The sequence below is a fragment of the Hibiscus syriacus genome, unplaced genomic scaffold (assembly GCF_006381635.1).
Source record: "Hibiscus syriacus cultivar Baekdansim isolate YM2019G1 unplaced genomic scaffold, ASM638163v2 tig00112285_pilon, whole genome shotgun sequence".
In the NCBI taxonomy this organism is placed as follows: domain Eukaryota; kingdom Viridiplantae; phylum Streptophyta; class Magnoliopsida; order Malvales; family Malvaceae; genus Hibiscus; species Hibiscus syriacus.
The window spans coordinates 48,966-65,924 of record NW_024063293.1 but is presented as its reverse complement, the minus strand read 5'-3'; the positions used below and the strand labels follow the sequence as shown (position 1 = coordinate 65,924).

The following is a 16,959-nucleotide window of genomic DNA, read 5'->3' as shown; positions in this document are numbered from 1 at the left end:
AGATATATCATATATAATTATTCGAATTTAATTTAATTCTTTAATATTTATTATTTATGCATAAAAGAGTGGCATGGGTCATTTGAATTGGTTTTATTTATTTTGAAGTTTTGCTTAATTATTAACACTACTTTTCATAGCTTAAATTATACATAAGCATAAGACTGTCTTTATCCATATCATCTTCCAATTTAAAAACTTTATTAATATTTCGAACAAAATAATATATCATGGAAAATATTTTAATAAGTGTATGTTAGCTTAGAATAAAATATGAGTTAATACCCGTAATTAGTATGATACTTGAGATTCACGCATAATGTCTAGACAAAATTTTGGAGGGTTAAAATTTTTATTCCAAGTCATGTAAGATAAATATTTCAATTTTAATCATTAATTATATGTTTGTAATAATATTTTAAATTAAATAATTAAATTATATCTTTTAGAATAAATAACTCGTTTGTTATTGAATATATAATTGAGTGGCATAGGTATATTTTATCCTAAAATTATATATCTTTGAGAAATCGTCACCATTTTTCTATTTTAGTCTTGAATTATTTTTTTAATAAAATTATCACTATCTTTATATTTTTTTCTGTTTTGATCATTGTTCATTAAAATTAACAGAAATATTGATATGATTTTTCACACTACTTTCTCTCTCCTCTTTAATAATCTATGTATTATTTTTTTTTCAATAAATTATACTTGCCAATAAGAAGAAAACATGTATCATCATCTTATTGGTCAATTAAAATGAAGATAAAATATTGCTGCTAACCACGTAACAAAGTTAGATATTTTTTTTAATTTCAATCCGAGTAAATATTTATGTTAAAATATAAGATAAATTATACATTTCGTATCTAAATTATTAGTTTTGGTTCATTTTAGTATTTAAACTTTCAAATTTTTTTAAAAATCATTCGTAAAATTTACTTTTTATTTTATCTTAGTACCTCGTTCAACTATTTAACGCTAAGTTTTGAAAAAAAATTGAAAATTTATGAACTAAAACAGATCAAAAATGATAGTTTAGGTACTAAACGCGTTAAGTTTTTAACGGCGAGACACTAAAATGAAACAAAAAACTAAACGTTAGATATATTTTTAAAAATTAAAAATTTAGGTACTAAAATATAAAAAAATAATAATTTAGGTACTAAATACGTTTACCATCTAAAAATATAAAAAATACTACAAGAATGGATTCAACCAAAGATTAAGAGTCTCAATGTTTAACCAATAAATCAAATATAGCAATTATTATATTTGTAACCAAATTAATAATTAAATTAACCGGTTATTGAAATTTATTAGTATAAATTTGATAATCATTTATATATTTTTAAAATATACATTTTTAAAATTTAAATTTTAAACTGCAAACTATAAATTATGAAATTCTAAATACTAATCTTTGTATTAATAAATTTTAAAATATAAAATTATAAATATTAAAATATTTGTAACTACTAAGATTTGTTTGTAAACCAAAATCACCAACAAAGACTTGGCCATTTTTTTCTATTTCTATTTTCAAATTGAGTGTTTGTAAATTAGAAGAAAAAAAGGAGAATTGAATTAAAATTTGAAGGTAGATTTAGTAATTAGATGGAATAAATGCATGAGGAGAGGTTGAGAATAATGTTAGCTAGAAGTAAAAACCAAAGGGAAAAGGTTAGCAGCCTCATTTAGTAATCCCATCTAATTTTGAATTCAATGCTTTTGAGCTACATATGCATTATTTGTTTAGAAGAATGACGATTGAATGAGTGCAGGATGGGTGAATGTTTTAATTTAGTGGGGGAAAAGTTGATTAATTGCGTACTGGCGACTGGGTTTGGCAAAAGCATGCACCCAAAAGTCTAGACTCCCATGTTACAATACAAAGATGACCCCTCGGCTCACCATTTCAATTCATTATGTATCACTTCCTTTTCTCGCATGTCTGTTTATTCATCAATGCCTGTGTCCTTCTAGCCCACTCTTTTGAAATCAAATTCTTTTCTTCAATTTTATTTTTTTTAAATTATCATTTTGTCGTTAGCATATAAGGACCGCATAACTTGAAATGTAACCCATGTTCAACTACATTTGCAAACTCATCACCACATTACATATATAACTGTTATATCTTGGTCTCCAAAAATTTTATAAACATCTCTCAGAAAAGATTTGTTGAAACTGTTAGCTATACACTCTTCATCAACTATGAAAACGAACTAGAATTTTCAGATAAATTTTTTTCGTTCACCAAAGTTTCTAATTAGTCTACATCCTCTTAATACAAGGTGAGACCTATGACAAACCTACGTGATACACTAGAACGAAATCCAATGCCCGACGATCAAATTTGTCCTGCTCGTCAACCTACAAATAGCCATAATGGCCGTACGGTTGACATATGCACTAAAAACTACTACAAATACCCTTAATCAAGAGGGATGAACTCCTCATTACCACGGTCAATCTTCACAAATCTCATTCTTTCTCATGATGACTCATATAACCAAACACTGCCCAACAACCATTCTTGTATTGGTTGTGACTCTCTACCTAAATCGAAAGAGATGAAACATCTACCATTGATGAGATAAGTTTATTGTTAAGCTCGATCGATAAACCAAAAACTGCCAAGAGGGGTGAATTGGCCTTTAAAAATATTTGGTGTGGAAGCAATAAAAGATAAGAATTAGACACAAGATTTATAGTGATTCGTATTTCTCAGCCAAAGTTTACATCCACTACCTTAGCTCCACACTAAGGATTTTCTAACTAATTCACTAAATTTTTCTTTATTTTTCTAGGACAAAGAGTAACCTCTACAACTCTAGTTTTTCTTTGGCTCAACTAAAACCTCTCCCCTTTTACCAAGAATGATTGGTAAACAAGAATACCTCACTAGGTAGATATTTACAAAGATTTAAGCTCATAAGAATAAAAGCAAAGGATATGTAATCAAGCTCTATACACTTATGTACAAGAGAAAAATGAAGAAAATAAGAATGAAAACTCTTTTCTCTTCATCTCTAAGCTTGGATAGGTGTAGTAACCTTCTTTAAGTGTCCTTGGGGTGTTTTTATTGTGTGAACCTTTGAGGATGAGTTAGAGTAGTTGGAAGCTTTAAAAACATGCAATTAAGACCACATGTACATGAAGTTTTGAAACTTTTGGGGAAGTTTCGAAACTTTGATGAAAGTTTCAAAACTCTTAAAAAATATGATTGTTAAAGAAAATTGAAACGTTGAAACTGTTTTAGGGGGGGAAGTTAAAAGTTTCGAAACTTTATCAAAAGTTTCAAAACTCATTCATGAACAATAACTGTGTATGAACAATGTCTTGAACAATGCCATATAGTGATTTAAAAGTGTTTTTCATATTTTAGAAGTTTTACTCACTTTAAACATATTTTAATTAACGGAAAAGTATATAAATAATCCTCAAACTTTTAGGGCACTTTCATTTTGGTCACCCAACTTTTGAAACTTGCAATGCATTCATCAAATTTTTAGTTCATTTTCATTTTTGTCCCTGTAGTTACCTCTGTTAGTTTTTTGCTAACGTGGCAGATAACCTCCCGTGAGCTCACACCCTCTTCTTATTCTTCTTCTACCACTGAAAATCCTAACCTCCAAAAAATCAAAAACCAAAAATCGATTTGAACATATCGTGGAAGCATTGACAACACTTAGATGTTGTGAAAGTTTTTCCATGGAAAGATTGGAAATGCTTGCGATTGGGGGGTTAGACGTGGTGGGTAGTTAGCTACTTTGGTGCCAGAGGTTGGACCGTTTGCCCCACAGAAAAGCTTTTTTGTAAATCCATGACCAACACCATGTTTCAATAGAATTTGTAAATTCAAATTCTAGACCAAAATAAAAGACTATATAGAAAAGAACATGTTCACTTTTGGTAATCAATTCTTTAAAAAGCAACGACGGTCTGATGCCTTGGCTTCCATGAACCTCGTACCTATGCGGCGGCCGGAGGGCTCCCTATGAACTTGCTGGTGCTTCTCACGGTTATAGGTAATGTCTCTGATGGGTTTCTAAACTAAATCAATGGAGAAAACAAACTTGAATATCTTGCCTTCCTGGCATCTCGCACTAATGACGGTCTGTCAATTGTACTATTCTTGACACCGGAATCAGACCTGTAGAGTGGCATTGTCATGTGCGAATCCGGCTAAAGGGTAGCAATGGATACTGGCCTTTTAGGCTAAAGGACTTATATTGGTTTTTTGGAGGTTTGATGGAAATGGAGGAACACCTTGAATTGAAAAGGTTTTTTATGTTTGCCATCGACGTTTCGGAGTGATTTTCTTTGTCGTTTGATGGTGCTACCATCGACATTCTCGATGTCTTTATGATGGTGGCCAAAGGTGATGCCGGGGGTACGAAGTTGCTTATTCTTCGTAGTGGTAACCTCGCTTTCGATGGACCGTCACCAAAAAACTAAGGGAGGTAACAACAGGGACAAAAATGAAAACAAACTAAAAGTTCGATGATTGCATTACAAGTTTCAAACGTTGGGTGACCAAAATGCAAGTGCCCTAAAAGTTTAGGGACTATTTATATACTTTACCCTTTAATTAACTAAAAACATTATATATATATATAAAAACTTTAGAAACCATATTTTTAAAGTTATGATGTTGGACTTCAAATTATTTTTAAAATATTTAATTAAGTCTAAAATTAATTTAATAAATAATTGTTATATTAAAATATAAGTTGAACATTTGTTGTCATCAACACACTGATTAATTTTTTTTAAAATTATAATGAATGAAAAAATATTTTAAATTTATTCAAAATTCTGTATATGAAAATATAATGGGATAAAAATTGGTTTTAAGTTTTGTGGGATATAAGTTAAAGAGTGACAGGAAGCAAAGAAATGGTCCAAAAAGAGAAGATCCAGTGGCATGGGTTATGGTATGAGCAGCGAAGTGTGGGCAAATCAAAATTTATGATGTACATTTCGTCACGCTACACTTGCAAGATTCCATTTTATTTTATTTTTCAAGTTTTAATATTCCGATTTATCCTTTCTCCTTGAATCAAAAGATCTTTCAAAAATATAATCAATAAACTATAAAATTAATCATAAAAACAGTTTAATCATAAAATTAATAAGTCTTTGTCTCAGCTAGTCCATTAAGTTGCTGCTCTTTTATAATGTACACTAAATTAAAGTATAAACTAAAAATATAGATTTATAAGATTAGAATACCAATTCAATTTGTGTACTAATAGATAACTTCCATTGACAATAATAATTATATTGATCGGTTTGTTAAACTGGTCGTCTTATTTTCTAACTAGGATTAGATTTAGAATTGTAAAAAATTATTGAAAATAATTAATTATCAAAAACATAATTATTAATTTTTATTAAATTACTTTCAGAATATAATACATTTATTTAAAAGTTTTAAATCAAGTACATTTTATGTCCCATTAAAATTTTCATTTATCTATGATCAAAATATTTAAATTTTAATTATAATTATTTTAAATAATTGATTTTTATAAAATACTCAATTGAACTTTTTGGAATATTTTTAAATTTTTATTCTAATAAGATTTAAATAATAAGAAGTCAAGTTAAATATATTTTTAGAAAACTATTTGACTAATATATATTATATATATATATATACCGGTAGAAGACAAGCAGAGGACAGGATAAGAATCGGAGGTATTCATGGGTAGGAATTCAAGGTTCGATCATAAGCAGATCAATACGTCACAGAAATAAAAAGTTGTAAGATTATTTTAATCATTGGTTCGAAAATCTTTATGGATGTATTTGATTTTCTTTTAGTTTTTAATTCAAATATTTTTAGGATCTTATGCATATCATACTAACTACAGTGAGAATTAATTGTGAGATTACATTAATCACTGGTTCGAAAATCCTTCTTTGATGTCATTCATTTTCTTTTGATCATTAAATTGTTGCCTTTCTAAATAATAATTAAATTATACTTCTTTTCCAATAATAATTTAAATTATATCTCATTTGATCTTTAATTTATTAATTTAAAATTCTTTTTAAATCAAATTAATTTAAATATCTTTTTCTAATAAGTAATTTAATTTCATGAGACATATTATTTCTGAATCAAATAAAGAAATAATTATAAATAAAATATTCTAATATGAATTTAACTTCTTAATTGAATAATAAATAACCTTTTAAAATAGAATTTAAAATAATCACATTATCTTAAGTTATTATTGAGTGTAATAATCACATTCATTCTTATTCATTCTTAAAGTACAATCCTAGAGGTTCAATTAATGTTGGCAATAGATAAAACCGTATTTTATCCTATAAGTCATAAGTACCCTCTAGCAAAACATTATGAATACCCAAACTAAATGAAAAGCTCATAATTTGAGACTATCTTAACACACCTCATGTCATAATCATTTTATCTCATGATATCTTGATAGAATATAAGACATGTAAAACGTTAATTTTTATATCATTTTTTTTAATTTCTCGATACTCAATGAACTGACTAAATAAATGACATTGATCCATCACTCATTGGAGCACAACCATACATCAGGGACGAAGCTCCCTTAGGGCCCTAAAGGGCCCCAACCACTATTAAAATTTATATATTCGATATAATTTTAGTTTAATAGTATTTTGATTCATGTAAAAATAAATATTTAAATTTAAAAAATATAAATATTTATTAAATATTTAATCAAGTAGGGTTCGAACTAAAGAATGATAAGTCTGTGTTCTCAGGCCCCAAGGCATTCCCTTAGGGTGGCTCCCTTTGTTGTGTGCTTAGGGTAAGTCCTTATGGATGCAGTTTTTGGGGAACTGCATAACGGTGTTCGGTTGGAGGGTTCCACTATGGTTTTGAAAACATGTTTTAAACAGTTAATGTTTTAAAAAGATCTATATTTTTTTCATTTGATTTGATTGGAACACACTAGACATCCTATTTCAATCTCTTGAAAACATGGTTCTCTGAATTTTCATATGAATTGAGATCTTCATGGCTTTTATTCGATGAACTACCAGTGGAACCTCAGCTCATCCCAAAAGCATGTATACGTCTGAGTCAACAAGGAATGTTATTGTTTTCCATTTATTTGCATGTCTTGTAGCATCAATTGGTAGTTTTGTATTACTGAGTTTCCTAAAGCTCACTCTTTGACTCACTATTTCAGGTTAAAGAATAAACCAATGCAACTATCGACTTCCGTAAAGGAGTTCTTCAGCGTTGCTTGCAGAGTACAGTGCATGTGATTAGAGGACATAGGTTGTATTTTATTTTATATACGAGTTGAAATCTGTTTTATTTCTGAATATGGTAAATTTTATTTTGTATTTATAAATTGTTTTATTTTAAGCGTTTTAACAAAAACTTTAATTTTTCCTATTTTTACGGTGGGTCGCTCCGGTGGCCCTAATGTGACACCCTGGATCGGATCGGGTCACCTGCATCGGCCCGTGGGTGTTACAAGTTAAGATATGATCACTTTCGTTTTTATTTAATTAAGATGTGGTCACCACGAGCTAACTGTCGTTAACAGTTAACATATTAGGTGACGTTGATTTGATCTATTTTATTTATATATTCTCTCAATTTAGTCATACTTTTAATAAATTAAAATAAATTTAATCATTCAATCGAATGATACCATGTGTTATTGGTGCCACGTATCACCATTCAGTGGATGACTAACTTTATTTTAATTTAATACAAATACTTTGAAAAGTTAGTCCTCCAACCGAATGGTGACACGTGGTACTAGTGACACGTGATATCATTTGATTGAAGGATTAAATTTATTTTAATTTATTAAAAGTATGACTAAATTGAGAGAATATATAAATAATAGGGATCGAATGTGTGATTATATCAAAATATTTAATGACAATTAACTAGTGGCGATAACATTTTAATTAAATAAAAATAAAAGTGATCATATATTATGTTTTTTGAAATCAGTGAAGAAAAGTGGACAAAAACACAAACATAAGTAATCAAACATATAGCTAACCCAATGTAAATACATAATTTAGTGGAGCTCATGCATTAGTAAGGATAAAATTATAATTTGTTCACAAACACAAAGTTTAAAATGAAAAGGCTCAAAATCCTACCTTTTAACTATTATTTCTGTCATAATTTTTATTTTTATTTGTTACCCGTTTGACATTAGTTTTACGGTAAAAAAAAAATTAAAATTTTTTCAACCGTAACCCACAATGACTTTGGCACTTTCTATTCAAGCAACCATATTTTCCTAAATAATCTTCAACATATCTCATTTACTCAATTAAAAAATATTAAACATTTTCCTCTAATTGAAATATATTTGTATTATTTATAATATATATGGGAAAATATATAAAAATTGTAATGAATATGAATAGGTATTACTGACTATTTTAAATTGGATTCAATCATGCTCATATAAATTATACTATATATCCTAATTAGAAAAGGATTGTTTAGTATTCATTTGGTAATCTCAGTGATAAAATAAAATGTCGTTCTTTTTTAAAATATTAAGTTTTAACAATAGTATTTACCGCATATGTATACATTATTAATGATTAAAAAAATTAAACATATACTATTTTGTAATCGTAAAACTATTAAAAAAACAGTTGTCTAATTAAACGTTTTAGTTGAACACTTCGAATAATTATATATTGGTTTTACAGTTTCTGTTCTTCGGTGAAATTTCAGAAATTTGTTTTACAAGAATTTGTACACTATTTTAATTCTTGTATAAAGGGGTAAAGTACACAAATGGTCACCTAATTATTTTATGTTGTTTTTTTAGTTCTTCGACTATTAAAAGTTACAAAATGATACCTCTAACTAGAGGGTGTTGCTTTGTTGAGTCCTCCAACTATTAAAAGTTATAAAATGGTCACTCGACTATTCGTATTTTCCAAACTCTTCATTTTTCGTTAAGAATTAGTGGTTTTCTGTTACTATGTTGATTGAGATAAAAATTTGATCTCAGAACCGTTTGAGCTATATTTTTAGATCGCTCTATTTACATATGATCTTGAGCTATGCTGAAACACTATGCCGTTTGGACCAGTGCTTGAAGTAATGGTGGTGCCAGTAGACACCGTTACAATATGATTTTATCACATTATAATTAGTAGGATAACGTCCAGCTCAAACATTCGTCAATTTTTAATAGAAAATGACGAATCTAAAATATATAAATAGTTGGGTGATCTAACTTTAATAGTCGATGACTCAACAAAAGATCACCCTATAGTCGGATACGTTTGTAACTTCTAATATTATGAAAATCAGCAAGATCCTTATAATCGATAGACTATTTATATGAAATAATAAAAGAGATTAAGAGTGATGGTTGGACCGGCCCATGAAGGGCATGTATAAATTGAGGCAATTAAAGGAGAAAACATTATCCAAGTCGGTGGTAGAAGAGAGAAAGCCTTCCGGTGCTGGGAATCGTTTAGCCACAACAAACAATGCAGGTGAAAAACAAGAAACAAGTATGACCAAAAACAGGAGCTTTATTAAGGCATCAAATATCATTACAGTTATAACTTCTATGAATCATAAGAATCTACGGCTACCACCTCCATTTACTTATTATCAGAATAGCTTTCATTTTCGCCATCATCATCAATAGTTCACTGTTTCTTCCGCTGGGACTTGAGTTCCTTCACTTCTTCTCCTCCGTAGCCTTCAGCGCATTTCCCGTATTTGCTTATTAACTGCAGAGAATGAGTTCACGATTACTGTTTATCATATTACAACTCTGCTCAACAACAGCTAGAACTGCTATTTACATATGTAAACCAAGTCCAAGAGCAACAAAGGAATAACGAGTATTTTTGTTATTATCGTCATTTTCTGGATTCGGCTGCCTACACCATCAATACTTACTGCAGTCGCCATGAACGCGACATGACCAAAAACCCGTCTTGTGAAATCATGCCCGAGGAGAATTGCTAGAACATACTTCAAAACTTATAGATGATTCAGAAGATAAACTTACTTCATCGACCTCTTGAGGAGTAATAATAAATGGCGGAGACATCATTATGTTGTCACCTGCAACACGTACTAGCAACCCTTGATTCTGGCATTGCGCTCCGAAATATGCACCAACTCCTACGGAGGAAATCATAAAAAAAAATTGTTGATAGGAAGTAACAAAATAAAAAGCCATCACACTCAACTGCCTTTATATAACAACCAACTCAAATGATCAAGTCCCTATCGTGCAGACAGATGATTAGAGAAATAGCAAGTAGAAAGAGAACTTACCCCATTCAGGAGGAAACGGATCATTAGGTGACTTGTTGTCTGCAAACTCAGTACCAAGAATCAAGCCAGTGCCTCGGATCTGCAGAATCAGATAAGGATAACGATTTCATGTCACATGCTTACTAAATATTGACGAATAAAATGGATGCCTCGAATGCAAAACACACCTCTCCAACAATAGGACTGTCCGAAAGGATTTCAGACCATCTTGAAACCTTGGTGAAATGCTCTTCACTTTCTCAACAATGTTTCTCTCCCTGCAAGGATTTGAAAAAGATTTCCCCAAGTATTGCATGCAATATGAGAACTAAATCATGTACCTCTCCAACAATAGGACTGTCCGAAAAGGATTTCAGACCATCTTGAAACCTTGGTGAAATGCTCTTCACTTTCTCAACAATGTTTCTCCTGCAAGGATTTGAAAAAGATTTCCCCAAGTATTGCATGCAATATGAGAACTAAATCATGTCGGAAAATGTCGAAAAAATATTTGCAGGTAATTGACTGAATAGAGAATGTATACTGAAATGAACTATGAAATAGATTTATCTAGAACGACTGTTTAACCATACAACCTGAAGAAATAAACTAAGTTACGTTTTCATTATGGAATTCTTTGGTTATTATTTTAGTTACCATGTGTTTTCAAGATAACATGAATTTAACCTATTTTTATTTACTCCTAGGGAGAGGCCAAGTGGCTTCTGAGATAGCTCGATGTTTCAACCCAAACTCACTCCAAGACAATGCCAAGGAATTCAACTACTCCATGAAATGACAGCTATAGAGAAAACTTTTCTGTTTGCAGTCTAGACATTTAGAAAATATGTTCTTTTTCTATTCGAGGCAGGATAGAAACACACTTGTAAAGCTTGAGTGCTTCATTGCAACCGCAAGATACAGGGTGCCCGAGTAGGTGAATCCATGAGAGAAAGTACCTGAAATGAGAAGAAATTAGACGAGGTACTAAGAAAATGAATATGCAACATCATCTAATGAGTAATATTTTCATACCAAGTTTGTTGCTTTGAGAATAAATGACTTCAGAAACTTCAGGGCTCACCATGACTGCTCCGATGGGCATATAAGCAGAAGAAAGGGCCTGCAGAATACAATACCAGAATATGCTAAAAGATAAGAATTATGTCACGGCTGATGCCTATTTTATACTTGAATATTTACTATTTTATTGCAGCTTCATCACCTTTGCTAATGAAACAAGATCTGGTTTAATATTGTATTTGTCACACCCAAACATTGTCCCAAGCCTTCCAAATGCACAAATAACCTAAAAAACAAGCGCAGAAGTGCTTAAGAACAAAGAACTGGAAGATTTCTATAAACACTGATGTCAGTATCAATCTGGACAGAGATAGTTGAGTACCTCATCTGCGATAAAAAGTATGTCATATTTTTTCACGACAGCTTGTACCTGCATGATATTTGAAACACTTACATCAGTGAAAACTGCAGTCACTTATAAATGCTTTTGTACACATCAAACTATAATTAGCTATTACAAGCTCACCTTCTCAAAATAAGTAGAAGGAGGAGGTATGACACCTCCAGCTCCCATCACAGGCTCAGCGATAAAGCAGCAATCTAAGATAGACAAACTGCTAGGTCAGCTATACAAACAAACCCCTTCAAGCTGCAAATGATTCCTTTTTCATGTTTAAACCATATTAGCTGACATTACCGTCTCTGGACCCTCTTTCAGAATAAGATTCTCCAAATTGTTGGCTAATCTGGTTGAGAACCCCTCTTCCGTCTCACCTGAGATGTGAATAAAGATGGGTATCATTTTGAATGTTCAAAAGTATATCGTAGAAAAAGATTGGTAAAAGTGAAAACCTTCTAAATGATAGCGCCAATAATGAGGGCAGTCGGTGTGCAACACAAATGGAGCTGGAAGGTCAAACTTTTGATGTAAAGCTGGAAGTCTGTAATGGCAATCAATTGTTAAGAACTCGATTTCAAGCAACTAAGTAAACATTTTGAAAAATAAAGTAAACTTTACCCAGAAAACTAGCTGATATCAAAGTTGAACCATGGTATCTGTTGATATTTAGAGAAAGAGAAAGAATGGTAAGTCTTCAAGAAATAGCACATAGAGAAGCACAGAAGAACATATTTGATTGAGTAGTTGAATTTACGATTTGCTCTAGCAATAAATTTCTTCTTATTTGGCCGTCCAAGTGCATTATTATAATACCAAACGAGCTTCACCTACACATAAATAATTCAGAAACTCAAACATCAGGAAGCACCAAGTTCACCACTTTTTCAGTTACACCAATCATCTAGATATGCCGTCACTCCTGATATGAATGCCTGCGAAGACAATTTAAAATACTATAATGTATAAAGAACCTGGGTATCGTTTGCTTCAGATCCACTGTTTGTAAAGAAGACTTTTGCCATTTTGTTTGCAGTAAAGTTTCAAGAAGTTCCTTAGCAAGATCCTGTAAGATCAACATTTTCTCTTTAGATTAGTTTGTAATAATAAAACACAAAGGCAATATGAACAATATGTATTATGCTGAACACAACATAACCTAATAAGAAAGAATGATTCTAAGGAAAATTTGCATTGGATGGATAAAACCATGGCATAAGAACGTTGATGAATACCAGGGAAGGTTTTGTAGTACGATTCCAAAACGAATGGTAAAATGGTAATTTATTCAATTGAGCAACGGCAGCTTCCACAAGTCGAGGCTCATTTCCTCCTGCAAAATTTAGCAAACATAAGGGACTTCATGAAATTCTTCTGCAATAAAATTATAGCACTTGGGCTAATTTCCTTCTGTTGATTAAAAAAGCATGGGGTAAACAGGAAGATGCAGTGACCATTTAGAGAAGGCATAGCACTGATTTAACAGCAATTTTAGATTGGTGAATTTAAGGTTTCCACGTCACAATCTAAAAGGGGCAAACAACAAACATTTAACATGTAGGCATATATGATACTATGTCCCTTAATGGTCATTGCAGATTATAGTATAGACCAAGTGCAACTACACTAGAGACAATAAACTTTGAGAGCAATAATTTAATTAAAATAAAAAAGCACAATGCTAGTAATGCTATTACTGGCACAATAATTGAGGTTACTTGCAGCCATTAAGTCAAGTTAATAATCAAATTCTTCAATAGTACAAGTCAAGATGAGTAGATATAAGGGCAATGGTAGCGAATATTGAATGAAGAGACTGAGAAGAAAATGCGAAGAAGAGAGCCAAGAGATTGTCAAAAATAACAAGATGTCATTAATACCTAACGCTGTACACCATAGACCAGCAAGAGAATCCAGATACTTTTCCCATGGACATCATAAACATAGCTTCCCTGTGCAAGATTAATTTTACATTGATATCACAACAAGAACAAAGAGGAGCTTTCGAAAATATGAAAAACAACTCTTGAGGTGTGTTCATTCACCTAAGCAATTTTAAATAAGTAAAAGAAAGACGCCTTAGACTCATACCTCAGACCTTTCAATAACCAGGGGATTTAAGTCAGTGGTCTGCCATCCTGCTGTAAATGGAGCCAGCATATCATGCCCTTTAAACCTGAGATAAAGGGGATACATTAATAATTACACATACCCCATATGCATCAATATTATGCACCTTCAAATGCAAACTGTCAGACATTAAATGCATAAATTAAGGTATCCACCGTATGAGAAACAGCATGGACAGGGAAGGGACACAACAATATGAGATGAGATGAACATGAACAAGGGTTTGAATATCGAGTATTCATACCCTGTAACATCCTTGAAATCAGAATCTTCTTTCCGCAAAGATGGTTCAGTACTATATAATCTTGCCAGCAATGCACCCTTAAGTGGGCGGTCCATGGAACTTCTGTATGCAGCAGCATTTTTTATGTGTGAACCAAGCTGTAAATGGGAAAGGAGAAACAAAATAAATAATATGTTAGAGAAATCAATAAAAAAATAAAGGAAGAAGAAAAATCATGTGGGTATAGCTCCACTAAATTTGGTATATGATTATATCTTAATTGACCCAAATCAGACATAAATCTCACTCTATTAACACTTCTAGCTACTTTTAATTATTGACGTCAGAAACAACACATGAAGGTAATAATTGATCCAGAAACATGGGATTACAGTATAGAATGGCTAGGTGAGAACCAGAATCAACACTTATGGGTCAGTTTTCTCATAAGCCGGCAGAAACTACTAAAATTACAGCCAAATGAGTTGAAATCTTGAAAAAGATGAGGTAGATTCAGTAGAGAAAAACATTATCAACATTGAAAAATTCACTCCATGATTTCCTGAATATATCAGATCATATTCTCGTATCATTTTTTACTAATAGATACTTAAAAGTGGATCCAGAACAAAGAAGAAAGTTACTGAAGAAAATTACTGTAATTCTTAATCCCAAAAAGTTTAAAAGAAGAGATATCAGACAAATCATGACAAAGATATAAAGAAAGAAAACAACAACAATAAAAGAAAGCTTGTTCCTTCTACCAATATTTCCCAGCAAAAAGAAAAACAAAACTTCAAACATGAGATTCTACAAGTCTTTTTGTTAAATCAGAAGAAGCAGAGAAAAGGGTTATCTTGTCATGATCCGAACATGTAAGATGAAACATGAAATTTTGCTTCTTTCAAACAAAAGGTCGATCAAGCAGTAGACAGAGAAAAGAAACAACTATTGAGAGTGTTGAAGAACTTAGTACCTGGAATTTGAGGGTTGATCGAAGGAGGGTGTTGGGCATCATTTTTCTTCTCTTTATTATCTAAAACTAAGACAGAAGCAGAATGACGAAGAAGAGAGTGCTTGAGAAATGAAGCACCTTTAGCCTACTTATGGTTTGATTTTTCTTATATGAATGAATCCATAAATACATGGCGACAAATTTGCGAGTAGACCACCCCATCAGCAGCGACCATTCAGTTTACGATAAAGATTACTTTTTTAAATTTCTCTCTTTCCAATATCAAATCAAGACAGCTAGTAAAATTAAATATTGTTAATGGATATATAAAAATTGTTACCTTTTATATTATTGACAACTCTATCGATTTTAATTTGGTTTGAAAAATATATATTTTTATATGAATTGAATTAATCTAAAAATTATATATTTTTATTCGATTTAATTCAATCCAAAAAATATATATCGTATTAGATTAAAATATATAATTATGGACACATATTTATAATATATATTGTTAGAAAGTCATAAGTTATTAGAAGTGTCATGAAATACAAGTATAAATATTATTAAAGTGTTGTATTTATAATTCGATGAGGGATAGATAAGTATACACAAAAACTTATTCTTAACTTAGTTATATAAGGAGTTATGGTCCCAATTAACAAATAATATCGTATTTACTCTAATTTCGTCAGAATTTATATTTAAGGAAACTCTATCTTCTTGGAATATTACAATCAAAGAACTATTCAATTAATTCAAATACGTTTTCATATTTAGTATTTTTATTATTGATGATTTGATACGATTAGATCAAGTTATTTTTCATATTTTTTATGATTTTGATTCTAACATGTGATATCATCACCTTATCATGTTGAATTATTAAGAATCAATTAATTTTAGAGTTTATAATTGAGGGATTAAAATCTGAAATAAAACTATGAGATAACCCACAATCACTTTGCGATACCATTCTCTCCCCTTTGCCTTAAATTGATCGCATGCCTCTGTTTCGATTTTTTTTTAAATTTTATGTGTAATTTAATTAACGATTAAGGTTTTTTTTTTTTGCCGTAATTTTATTTTGGATCTAACATATCTGTCAACACACATTTTTCGTCCTACTAGGATTCAAACTCCTAAAAATATGATAGAATTTTAGGATTCAAACTCCTAAAAATAGGATAAAATTTTGTTAGGATTCAAACTCCTAAAAGTAGGATAGAGTTATACTATTATATAAATTCCTAAAGATAGGATCCACAAGCACTATAAATAGCCATTGTAACTCACCATTGTAAGACAGGATTTACACACAAAAACATAGAGGAAAGCACAGAAAGATACAAAGGCAAAACTATTGTAAATGATTCGAAAAGGAAATAAAAGGTAGCATTTTCTTTTTTCTTTCTTTTGCATGTGCACGTTATTTTTCTTGAAATTTGGTTCGAATAACCCAAAACGTAGGTTGCGCCGATGACCAAAACGGGTGGGGTTTCGAAGTTTCGAACCTAGATATACCCTGAGGCTTATTTTTAAAAACTGGTTTGATTTTCGGTTAAAGGAGTAGAAGAGCTTTTTAAAAATCTATATTAGTCCCTTTATTTATTATATGGATATTTTATTCATTTATTTTTATTATTCATGTTATTATTATTATATGTATATATATATATATTAAATTATTTTCATTTATTTTTTACTATTTTACTATTATATATATATATATATATATATATATATATATTTCTTTATATTTTACTTATAAGTCTAATATTACTATATATATTGTAATTATCTTTATCTAGTCATATATTTTTTATACTTTTAATAGTTTATTTATATACCTATTATTAATATATATATTCTTAATTATTTTTATTTGATTATTTTTTTTATTTACGTAATATATCTTATAATTTTATATA

General features: G+C 30.4%; 1 pseudogene; it reads right to left on the bottom strand.

Annotated features, from left to right (window-relative positions):
* Positions 1 to 9,540: 9,540 nt before the first annotated feature.
* Positions 9,541 to 15,165, bottom strand: LOC120177347 (annotated as a pseudogene).
* Positions 15,166 to 16,959: the final 1,794 nt, after the last annotated feature.